The sequence below is a fragment of the Gopherus evgoodei genome, chromosome 2, assembly GCF_007399415.2.
Source record: "Gopherus evgoodei ecotype Sinaloan lineage chromosome 2, rGopEvg1_v1.p, whole genome shotgun sequence".
NCBI classification, from domain to species: Eukaryota; Metazoa; Chordata; order Testudines; family Testudinidae; genus Gopherus; species Gopherus evgoodei.
Window position 1 is genome coordinate 214,953,522 of NC_044323.1, and position 12,285 is coordinate 214,965,806.

Consider the following 12,285-nt stretch of genomic DNA (forward strand, 5'->3'; position numbering starts at 1 on the left):
TCACAGTGGGCCAAAAGTCATTATCATAATTTTATATTACATAGACTACATTGAAAATTTAATATATCCCAGCAAAAAGAGACAAAAGACATTTTGCATAATGCTTCTGTGAGCGCACTCTCTCTTGCTACTCTTTTAGCCACCCCATGCAGATAATCACACCAGGAAAAAGAAGTTCATTACCTAAGCCAAATCAAAATTAGGCTTTTCTTTTTGATAGGGAACTTCATTAGTAAGCCCTGTCTTATACAGCTGGGAGATTTGATGAATCTATCTTGGAGTAATAATTCAGCACAATCAGCTGCACTTCTGTTTCAAGTTTTGTCTTTGTTAAGAAAATTGAAAATATACCTACAGTATGCATTCATACATCTATATGTTCATACGCTACACATATTCATGGCAAAGCATTTAAAATGTGTTAGAGTGGCAGCAGCAAGCTAGGTGAGTAAACAAGTTCTTTCATTTTCATGGTTAAGGCTCCAGGAGAATAAATGTCCAGAACACTTGGAGGGGATGGAATCTGCCCTTGCTGCAGAACATTTCTTAAATTTATACCATTTTAGAATTTAAAACTTAAGCTTTTACGAAAAGCAAAGCAAAAACATCTCATTTGAAAGTCCTTCCTGATTAGGATCCAGGCTATAGATCTTGAATCCCTACTGAATTTCCAGAAGAAAAAAAATGTACTGCAGCACAGAGTCCCATATCACGCAAAAATTCAGTTCTGACCCAGACATGAATGATAAAGCTCAATTCATTCCTTTTCGTGATCCATGTGCTTATACGGTGCAAAACAAGAGTGGATATTTGCTCATTACAAAGGTGAAACAACTCCTCCAGGATTCTACCCTTTTACTGCTAAAGATCGGTCATTGTGGATATGGCTGTGGGTTTATATAGCTGCATTTAGGGCTGGCCTTGATAAACAGCCGTAGATAAGCTCTGATGGTGTTGCAGCGCTACATTGGTCTTCACACAATGGTGACCCTACAAAACCAAACAGGTAGGTACCACAGGGAAGAATCTGTCTGTAATAATAATAGTAATAGGCTACTATTCATACACAGATCTCAAAGTGCTCTGAGTAGGAGGACATGTAATACTGTCCCTACTGTAATACTGTTGTGCTTATCAGAGGCTCATAGGGGTTAAATAATTTACTGAAGATCACAGCAGAAGTTAATGGGAAAGTTGGGAATAGAACAGAGGTCTCCTGATTTCCAGTCTACTGACCTGTCCCCTAAACTATGTTGTCAGTCTTATATCTGCCTTCTTGGCCAATGAAAAAAAAGATCGTAAAAACACCTCTAGGCAGTAAGAAGATTCAGACACAACATATTTGCTGAAAAATACTTTTATTCTTCCATTGTCCTTTAATATAATTAAATATATGTAGCTTTTTAGACTCCAAACTTTTCTCTGAATGTAGTTATGGCTCTAGACAATGGTCAGAGGACAAGACTTGTACCTCTGTACATTTATTCCACCTAATCATGACAGACAGCTCCTATGTATATATTTTTAATGCATAAACATAATCCAAATTTATAGTGTGGGAGGTTGAACATCATGATTTTACCATAAGAGCAATCTGTTTGTTAACACTGAAATCACACATCCATACACTCACTAACTGGCTGAGATAAGGGTGTTGAAACTTCCAGGACATGGCCATTTCCCTATTGACTACACATTGGAGAGGACTCAGGACCCAACGTTATCACTTACAATGTCAGCTGTAAGTTATAATCATGAAAATGTCAATAAATCCATGTTCTTAGGTTTCAAAGAGTGCACACACTGGAGTTAATATAGACCACCTCCTTTTTTCACACAAAACACCCTCCCCTTCGTGTATCTCCAGTGGGCTTACTGGGTTTGCTAATATCCTGTCTCATTGGATGAGAATGTTGCCTAGCTGTACTGAGCATGGAACCCTTACAGTCAGCTGAGCTTCTCTTCCATCTGCTCTGAGGTTAGGGACCTGCAATGCAGCCTGTTCAAAGCAAGGAGCTAGCCAGTGCAGATGGTGAGTTTGTGTTCCCTAAATCAGAATGTGGTGAATTGACACTAGTGTCTCTTCAATGCAGTCTATGGCTGGGCATGTGGAGTGCACCCTTGTCAAAGATCACTTCCTCCAAAACTTGGTTCTTCCCAAGACCTTTAGATAAAACAGGTTTGTAATGTACGAGCAAACCACATTTTTCGTTCAGAGGATTTCTGACAGCCTCTCAAATGCATAAAAAGCCTGCACTTGTCAGAGTTCCTTTGTGTGACTCTCATGATCCAGCAGAGTCTTAAATTTTGAAAGACCTCCTTTACTTTTGTTTTCCTTGTGACAAAACACATACAACAGCCTTTGGAAATTGTCAGTGGAATCACAGAATGGTAGCCATGAAAAATGTAACGTTTACCAACTGTTACCACACTGTAGTACCCCAGGACCCAATCCTACAAACTGCTCTTTACAGACAGGCACCCAGTGAAGTCAATGAGACTCTGCAGGGATCTGCTTGTGCAGCCTGTAAGATTGGGGCCCAAGACACTGCAGTGCAGCATTTCAGTATACCTAGGATACGAAATCTCAGATACTTGGTGCAGGAACTTGATTAATGATTTTTTTATAGCAACCACTGCATGTATGACACACACATTAACAAGCATTAAGTAAGTATATGTTTTTATATATGCAAATAATATATCACACTTGTACACTGTATATATTTCTATATTCAAGCATCATGAGAAATTCAAAGCAGGAACAGGCAGATTTACAAATATCACTGCTTTTTAATATTTGCAGTATTAAATATATTAAAATTATCTTCACAACTCAATTGTTAAACTCAAAATGTCATTTTATTATACAAATCTGAAGTAGAGCCTCAACTGCAGTCACATCTGTAAGCAGCTCTTTTGAAAAATACATATTGTCACCCAATAAATTAAACCAAGTACACAGAATCCAGTTCAGCTATTTTCTTTTTCACTAGATTTCCACGTTATTAGAAGTACCCAGTTAACCAGGTTTCATTCAGTAGACAAAATAGCATTGTGGGATTACATTAGTCCGACAGCTGCTTTATGACTATAGCTTCCAGACCAATTTATTTAATATTGATCTTTAAACAAACATCAGTACAAATAAATTTGATCACTCCAGTCCTGAGATTTTATATCTATAAAAGAGGCCAATATTCAGAGAAGCAGTACTGCTTGTATTTCTCTCTTTGATTCTGTTTTCTTTCATCCTACTAGGTATCAAATACATCAATGCCAAATTAAAACAAATCCACCTTCAGATAAAGCTCTGTTTATAATCTTTTGTGCAGAAAGAATTTTTCTATCAATAACTTCCAGCAAGCATTTTAACTGATCTTTTTATTGCTTTATTCTGATTACTACAAAAAGGAGCACTGCCTTGTCCTGACTGTATGAAGCATATCTGTCAAGAAGGGCTAGCAGAACATGTTCTCTCTTTCACACTTTCATGCAGTTTCCTCTTAACTACTTTCATCCAGCAGCAGGGACAAACTGAGATCCAAATGCCCCCTTGCTGAGAAAACTGCTGTGCGATGATACAGGTTTGGGAGGCTGATCTGAAGACTTTTATGGGACAACGGTTGACCATTTGGAGGAGGGGACAGCTGACTGCTAAATGTAAATGGGAAAAAAAGTCTTAGATAGGAAAATGGATAATGAATCCTGGAATTAGACACTCAATTCAATTAGGAAGGTATATATGAATGTTAGGTACAAACTGATCCAACATAATTGTTTGCACAGGACTTATTTGTGCCCTTCTCAGCAATGCCGAATGAATACAGAAAGAAGATTCACTGGGGACAGATAGTCCTATAGAGTGGAACTGGGCTAAAGTTCAAAATTTTTTGGTCACAAGTTATTCAGATCTGCCATCGATTTTATGTTCACTGAGTTCAATGGATTATATTGATCTCCCAAATGGAATAAGTAGATTTAAAAAAAAATCTGTCATCATTGGTGGCCAGAAGAGAAATAGCCATTACACGGAAGCACAAAGTTCTCTGTTTGGTAAAAGACTTAAGGCTGTCAGATTTCACAACTGTGCACCTTTGGGAGAAGGCGATTTATTCCTTGAAACTGCAATATAACTGATTCCTGGATGCTCAAAAACCTCAGCTAGAATCTGTGAACAATACAGTCTCATAGGACATCAGGACTTCAAAAAACTTTTTTCTTGCTTCTGTTTTGTTTGTGGTTCGTAGCTGTTTGGAGGAGGAGATTGGGTGTTTGCAACTGCTTACTGCAGCCCTAGCCAACAGAAGTGGAGTACTGCATGTTAATAAGGGGAGAACACAGTTAGATTAATGTCTTCCAAAGTTAACAGAAAACTGCATTGTTTACCTTCTATTACTATTCCTTTAGTTGCTTGACTGCAACTTTGGGGGGCTGATCACAGCATCTGCTTTATAAGCCACTGCCTAACACAAACTGATTAAAAGCGTATGCTTGATGTTTCCTCCAAGGAAACTGGGCTGTTGCATATACTACTCTCATCAACTGAAGACATCACCGAAGCAAATCATAAGACTGGAGCTTGAAAAAGCCCATACTCCATTGGTTGACTAGTGTGACCACTACAAGAGAGGCAAGCATTACAGTAAGGAGAGAAGCTTCGAGTGCCAGTAGTGTCACACGCAGTATGTTGTATAACCAGAGAAAAAGAGATGTCTATATAAAAACCTTCAATCCCTACTATTTTTGGAAATCCATCCCCAATATAAATTGCAATTATTTGGTTTTTCTGATCCTAATAGTAATACACTTGTGATAAATGAAGGAGGAGGAGGGTAGCTCCCTTTTATGGACACCTAGCCAGCTATAAAATCCCTGTATCTGTTCTCCACTTTCTTTACCAGTAAAGGGTTAAAAAAGTCCATAGGTAAAAGGGAGTGGTCACATGTTCAAAAGAGCCAATGGGAAAGCTAGAACTTTTTAAAACTGGGGGAAAAAAACTTCCCCTTTGTCTGTCTGTTGTTCTCCAGAGAGAAGGGACAGAGCAGAGACAGGGCTGGGACTATGCTGTAAAAAGCTTTGGACCAGGCATGGAAAATCATCAGATCATACCTAGAAACTACTCATCTGAAACTCCAGATATATAAGTAGATCAGGAAATGTCTAGGAACATGAAATTAGGTTTATCTCTTATTTTTTTATGGCTTGTGGACTCCTCTGTGCTAACCCCAGGTGGTTTTGTTTTGCTTGTAACCTTTAAACTGGACCTCAATAAGCTATTTTGATGCTTAATCCTTGTAACTGTTTTTTTTAAAACCTAACAAAAAGCCTAAGTTCCAGATGTATTTTCTTTTTGTTTTTAATAATATTTACCTTTTTTAAGAACAGAATTGAATTTTTTTTTTGTCCCTAAGAGGTTTGTGCATATGTTGTTTAATTAGCTGGTGGCAACAGCTGATTTCCTTTGTTTTCTTTCTCAGCTCTTCCCGGAGGGGGGTGTGTGTGGAAGGACTTGAGGGTACCCTACAGGAAGCAATTCCCAAGTGCACCCTCCTGGGTTCCAAAAGGGTTTTTTTGCACTTGGGTGGTGGCAACATCTACCCATCCAAGGTCAGAGAAAAGCTGTAACCTTTGGAGTTTAATACAAGCCTGGAGTGGCCAGTATTAATTTTTTAAATCCTTGTGGGCCTTCACCTTCTGCACCCGAAGTGCCAGAGTGGGGAATCAGCCTTGACAACACTCCTCTTGTGCTTTCCAGTGGCAACAGTGGAACAATGCTCCACAGATAGATTGAGAAGAATATAGGGAGTATAGGGTATAATCCTGCATCTTGTAGAATAAAACTATGGTCACAACTAGCGATATAAAGCATAATAATTTTCTTGATTCTGTTCCTATCCACAGAGTAAGCATGTGATAAAGATAATTTACCAGGTGACTTCAGATCCTAATATCTAATCAGATGAAAGGATAAAAGGGCTACAACACTGGCCAACAGATTTACCTCTGAACAAATGAGCCATAAAAAGTTGCATCTTGTGTACTACTACCAGTTTTATGTCATCAGTTTGTCATGCCTGTGAACTATGATTCCTAGGACAAAGGAAGCATGCAAGAAGCTTAGTACAGTCTTTTTTTTTTTAAATTGATAGCACTAATGACAATCCAGCAAATTATTATCTTGCTATGTGATACAATAAATGGAAGGATGCCCTATAAAGAAAACGGCCCTCTCTGAAGACTGCTTACAGTTCCACCCATAGGTCTGAACTACTTCAAATTTAATTTCACGAGGAGTGAATTCAGACTATTTCATAACCCTTAAAGATGGCCCCAGCCTATTTTTAATGTGCTGCTGGCATTTGTGAAAACAGTACAATTACTGAAGCTGTTGCTAAAACCCAAAGCTATAGAGTACTACTCTCCTAAAATGGTCTCTGGGACCATTGTGATGGAAAAGCTACTGACACTGCAGACTGTCCAAGAAAGCTATTGTAAAATCTATATGGTGCTAAGTCATAACACAAACTTTTTACAGTTCATGTTTTAAAAGGGCTACATACATACAGCATGGCAAAAGAGCAGTTGCTAGCTGCCAAGGACTAAAATCTGTGGGGTACATAAGCTTGAACAGGGTGAAAAACAGTTTTGATTTGGTTCACACATTAATTGTATGATAATAGCGTATACAGTGTAATAAACTAGTAGTCACTGTGGAAGGAATGTTATTCTCTTAATCCTTCACAGAAATTCACTAGGCTTTCTTTGAGAAAATCTCAATGTTACTAGTTCTCCAGTAATATAGTAAAATGTCTTGACTTTTTTCCCAGTATGGAAATATATCTATCATTAAAAGCATTCAAGCCACTGCTTTATCTCCCACAACAAATTTTATCATTGTAACAATTTGGTCTAGGAGGTGAACAATGCGGTTCCAAGTCAGAATAAAAACTTAAGATCCTTGCTACTGTACATGTACTCCAACTCCACAGGGTTTTTGCTACTCAGACTCCACAGGATCCTGATAACACTGTCTGTCTAGTTCAACTCCACATAGTCTCACTCCGGCTAGGACTTTGGATCAAACCCTTCTCATGTGAACACAGACAGCGTCTGGGAAACTGTGGAGCAGATGTCTCCACAGAGATTCACAGATGCTGTCAGGACGGAACTTCAGACTCAAACATTTGATGCATTTTAAAAAGGGATTCAGTATCAGACTCAAGCAGACAGATTGATCGTCTAACACTTCAAAGGCTTTAGCAGAATTGCTGTTATATTTTTTCCTTTGTGCTTCCCCCACTGACACTAATAGAGGTGACTGTGCTTCACTTGATATGAGATGTGGAGCACATATGAGGGGCCATCCACCTTCAAATTACTGGAATAGGACAAGAGTTGAACAAAACGTGGTGATGATGAGCATTAATACACCACTGGAAAATGAATACCTCATAAAACTCGGCTTTGCATACTGCAGCTGGGACTTTTTAAACACGGAGACTGTAGCCCAGACTGAATGTCTTTTTTAGCCAAGCTGTTCCTCTCACTTCAGAGCAGGCAGTTTAAGAGAGAAACTGAAATCTAATTTTACTCAAAATGCTTCCTTTTTACCATCTCTAAGAACAGAAACACACTGCAAGACAAAACTACTAATCTCCAAGCAAGCCACAGAAACTACTGTGCTTTTCTCCATTAATTAATTACTAAAGTCTTTACAACTAGGTCAGTTGACACACAACATGTACACAGGATTTTCCCTGCAGGAAAAAAAAACAAAAAAAACCATGGAGTGGAGAGGGAAGAGCCATAACACAGTGAGTGGCCTTATCTTCTTTGCTGAGGATCCCTGTAAAGCCTCCAGGAAGGCTGATTCAAAAAGGCAAAGCCATAGAAAGGGGAGCGCTGAAATAGAGGCAAAGCAGCTGAAAGGAGGGCAGGAGTTCTGGTGTTCCAGAACAACATTCTTTAACATGGGGAGGGGAAATGTAAATTATTCTAGATGTCTGGAAGAAAGAGATTAGCCCTTTTTTATCAGCTCAAGTCTAACCAGCTATCATTTTGTCAAGTCTTGCCATACAGAGTGAGTCTTTCATGGATCTCCTCTTGGCCTTGACTGAGAAAAAAGGGTCCGGCCAGCTAGCCTGTCATCCCAAATGGCAGCCAAGTATTAAGGGACCAGCACCTGTTCTGGGGCCATGATATATCTTGGGAGACACTAGTGAATGAAGCTAGAGTACCTATAATACCATTCCTTCCATTGCCATTAATTCTGGCAATGCAAAGCAATGGAGGAAATATTGCAACAACTGCAGGGGAACACCAGTGAGAGCTCTCAGGGACGCTTCTAGAAGCTCAGAAGGCTGCCTTAACTACAGGAAAAAAAGAACCACCAGTGGGAAAAGTCGTCAGACCTGTATAAGACAAAAAGACAAAGCCTGATTTTGTTCCCTTTCTCCACAATTGGTTTTCTGGATCAGCCCACAGAGAAGGTAAGGAATAGCTCAAGACAAAGAGTACCACCAAAGAACACAAAGTGGGGGCTGGATGTCAGAACACAACAAGCAAATAGAAGGTTGCAATCATCATTTTGTGCCAATTTAATAAGAAAATAGCATGGAGGTGTTTAAGGGGGGACACATCAGGGTACAACCCAAAGTTTATAGTCAGGAGGCATGTGAAGTAGCAAGAGGACCTTCAGTAGCATAGAAGAAAGGTAGGATGGCTAGTCAGGCCGTCTTTGGGGGTACGGTCTATTTTAGTGATGTCCCTGCTGTGTCCATTAGTAAGCGAGGTCAGGGATTAAAGGAGATAAAGCATATAATAATGCCACCCAAGGTGTGCTGCTAAAGGAAAGAAAGATCAGTCAGGAAGCATGGAGAAGGCATTTACTTTGGGTAAAAGAGCCTCTACCAACACCTGCAGCAAAGGCATTGATGGAATTATATATATGCATATTTCTACTCAGTTGATTAGGAATTAGAGATGTCTGAAGGTGATCTAATTTCAACTGCACCCCTTGCTTTTCCCCAGCCCCTACTGGTCTCTGAGTTTTCTACAACATTAGTGCATAACGGGCCTGTTTGGAGGGACTAAGGTTAGGGGTTCTTTTCTGCACATTGAGACAAATATCTTGGGAAAAGCTGTCATCCTAGTATTAAATTTAATATTTCATGAACACACTAGAGTCATCAACCAATGGGAAAAGCAATCACAAAAGTGGAGGGTAGATTAAAAATAGGTGGGTTTGGAGGGAAGAAAGGCAAGAGAGGGAGAGAAATATGCAAGGAGGACACAAATTGACAAAGAAAATTGGGAAGAGAAATGAAAGATAGAAACCAAGAGAAAGAATAAGGAAACACAAAACAAAGGCACACTGAAGAAAAAAATTGAGAGAGAAAATGAGAATATTTCTGGAAAAAGAGACAAGAAAACAGAACAACAGAAATAGAGAGTGGAGAGGGAATAGAGACAGATAATGAACATAAATGGGAGCCAGAAACATTCCAGTAATGGAGCAAAAAAGTATATTTTATTATCATAAACAGGAAATAAATGTATTTCATTCATTGTATTTTTTTTCCTGCTGTATTGCCAAAGTACTCATCTCCTCAGAACCAAACACAATCACTTAGCTTCAGTGTGGTTCATGAGGGTCAGGATGACATTTTGGGGTTCACTCACCCTGAGTACACGTACACCTGACAGCTGCGGCAAAAGAACATATCTGGCCCGGGGAGTCGGTGAAAAGTATTTCCTCAATGCCTGCTGAACAGGAGGTTGAGACAGAAAGGGTTTCCAAGAAAAACAAAGAGCATAGCTGAAAATAATAATTGTAGGGTGGCAAAAGCACTTCGCATACATCTTTCAACTATTTTAGCTGGTGCCCTTAGAAAGGGGAACTCTGGAAGAACACATAGCACTTTTCAAGATGGCAGGACAGAATGAAGAATCCTTAAGCCATGTACACCAGAGTGGTCTGATCAAAATAGGCCATGTGCTTCAGGCACCAAAGTGAGGACCCTGAACAGGCTTGTAGATCTGAGTAGATCTCAAAGCTCCTTACAAGAGAAGGAGAGTCTCATGATCACTATCGTACAGGCAGGTAAAGTAAAGCACAGGGACGAAATAATTTGCCCAATGTCACAGAGCAGCCCAGAGCCAGATCTGGGAATGGACTCTACAATTCCTAGTTTCCAGTCCAGCATGTGGACTTCCCTTCCACCATCAACCTAAACAATATTCAAAAGCTGAAAGTATATCATGCAACTTGTCAGTGTGACCGGCAAGGCAACCTCACAATCAACACAAGTGTATCCTACAGTACTGTTGGAGAAAACCCTGCTGCAAATTTTTCACACTGGGTTAGGCAAACAACAGAGTCAGGAATTGTACAATGAAGAATTATAAGGCATTTATTCTATTCTGGCAATGATAATCTGAACACTATCATGGTTAAATGTTTACCCATCATATGTCACATTACAGCAGATTTTCTGTTCAAAAGGTTGTTTAGTGGCTTTCTATTTCTTACATGGGTCCTGAAAAAGGCTATGAATGTGCTATCTTCTATTTTGATGCCAGAGGTTGTGAAAAGAAAGTTGGGAAGGAACTGGTACACAGAAGGAAAGCAGCCAGCCCATTTAGGAATATGCCATTAACTCTTAGGAGAGCATTCCCCCAGGACACAGACCCAAAGAAGATCCCTGGCGAGTTTAGACTTGCATATCATTTGTCCTATCCAGAGGGCGAGTGAGATAATGATGATACAGACACCTTGCTGTGCTCAGTATCGTTTGCTTCTCCCGATCAAGTGATGCAGATTATAAGGAATAGCATACTAAGGGCTCAGTGATAGTGTAAGCAGACACACACAACACACACACAAAACAGCTGTTTATATGTTGCCAGAACACAGAAATAGATTTCACTTGCCACTGCAGGTTTTAGACTCGAGGGCAACATTTAAATAGATAAAGGTATGCATATGGGGTGAGTAGTTTTGTGCTAGTTCTTAAGGCATTCAGCACATTCCTTTAGTGGCAAAAATTTGCAACAAAAAAGAAAAAAAATCTTCCATCAAAATGTACATTGCTTTTTGACCACCAAACATCATGGCATTTCAGGAGTTATTAATGAGATAAGGCGGGTGAGGGAATATCTTTTATTGGACCAACTTCTGTTGGAGAGAATGTTTGAGCTACACAGAGCTCTTCTTCAAGTCACAGGAGTTATTAATGGCATTTGGGGATGTTACCAGGGATTTCATAGTCCCCACAGCAGATGAGAAAGGGGGAGGGTGGAATAAAGGATCCAAGAACAGTTATTAAATTTTGGGCATCAAACTGGATTCAAGGAGAATAGACGCAGATCTCTCCAGGGACCTGGACAAAAGTCCTATGAGGTTACTGGCTCAGCTGTGGCAAGCTAATAAGGTTATTCTGAAGCAGATGCAGTCGTTAATACAGTGGTGGCATGGGATCTCCTGAGATGGGTCACAGCTATGATAACTCACAGTAGAGAAATGTGCACTACATCTGTGACCAGATCTTGCGATGGTAAGTAAATGAACTCTGTGCAGGCAACCTATGTCATTTAACTCACTTTTATCTTGATGTCATTTCAGCAGGGTGGATTTTCTCATGCCACCTACCAGCTTCTTGAAAAAATGGCAGCATTTCTACCACGTAATAAAGCCAATATATAGTATATTCAGAATGGACTTAAAGATGCTTTTCAAGGAACTGTTACATTGCAGCTATTGTTAATTCTAAATTTACAAAAAATAGTAGAATTGCACATTTTTATGAGTGTAGAGGGGAGACCTTTTGGCAGTTCATTGAGTGTTGCAATTTGGCGAGAGCGATGGAGGCAAAAAGTAGGTTTTACTTGAAATGCTGCATTCCTAGAGATTTTAAGTATATTTTTTCAGTATTGTTCAAGTAATTTGGGATAAATGGCTAAAAATTGTTGGATTCTATTTGAAGGGAAGCTCACTAAATGCACAGACAAAGAGGTGATTTGAGTTCTGTGATAATACTGTGAGGATCTGGTTTGGATTATGTTTAGTGGTTGGTGCATTGTTTATTGAGGGACACAGGCAGCAGAACTGCTATTTACTTGCTAACTCTTGTTTCTGCTAAATGGCAGAGGAAGCCAAAGGCAGCCATCTCGTGATCATGGCTCAATCATGTGTACAGTGTGTTTTACAGACCCTTCAAAACTATGATCTCTGTCCTGGGGAGCTTACAGTCTAAATTAGTTGAACAAATAAAATGCATGGTA

At 39.5% G+C, this 12,285-nt stretch overlaps 1 protein-coding gene across 9 annotated transcripts in view; it reads right to left on the reverse strand.

Annotated features, from left to right (window-relative positions):
• The window catches only part of ZNF521 (zinc finger protein 521), a 277,389-nt gene that overhangs the window by 84,304 nt on the left and 180,800 nt on the right, over positions 1-12,285 (reverse strand). The window lies entirely within an intron of this gene.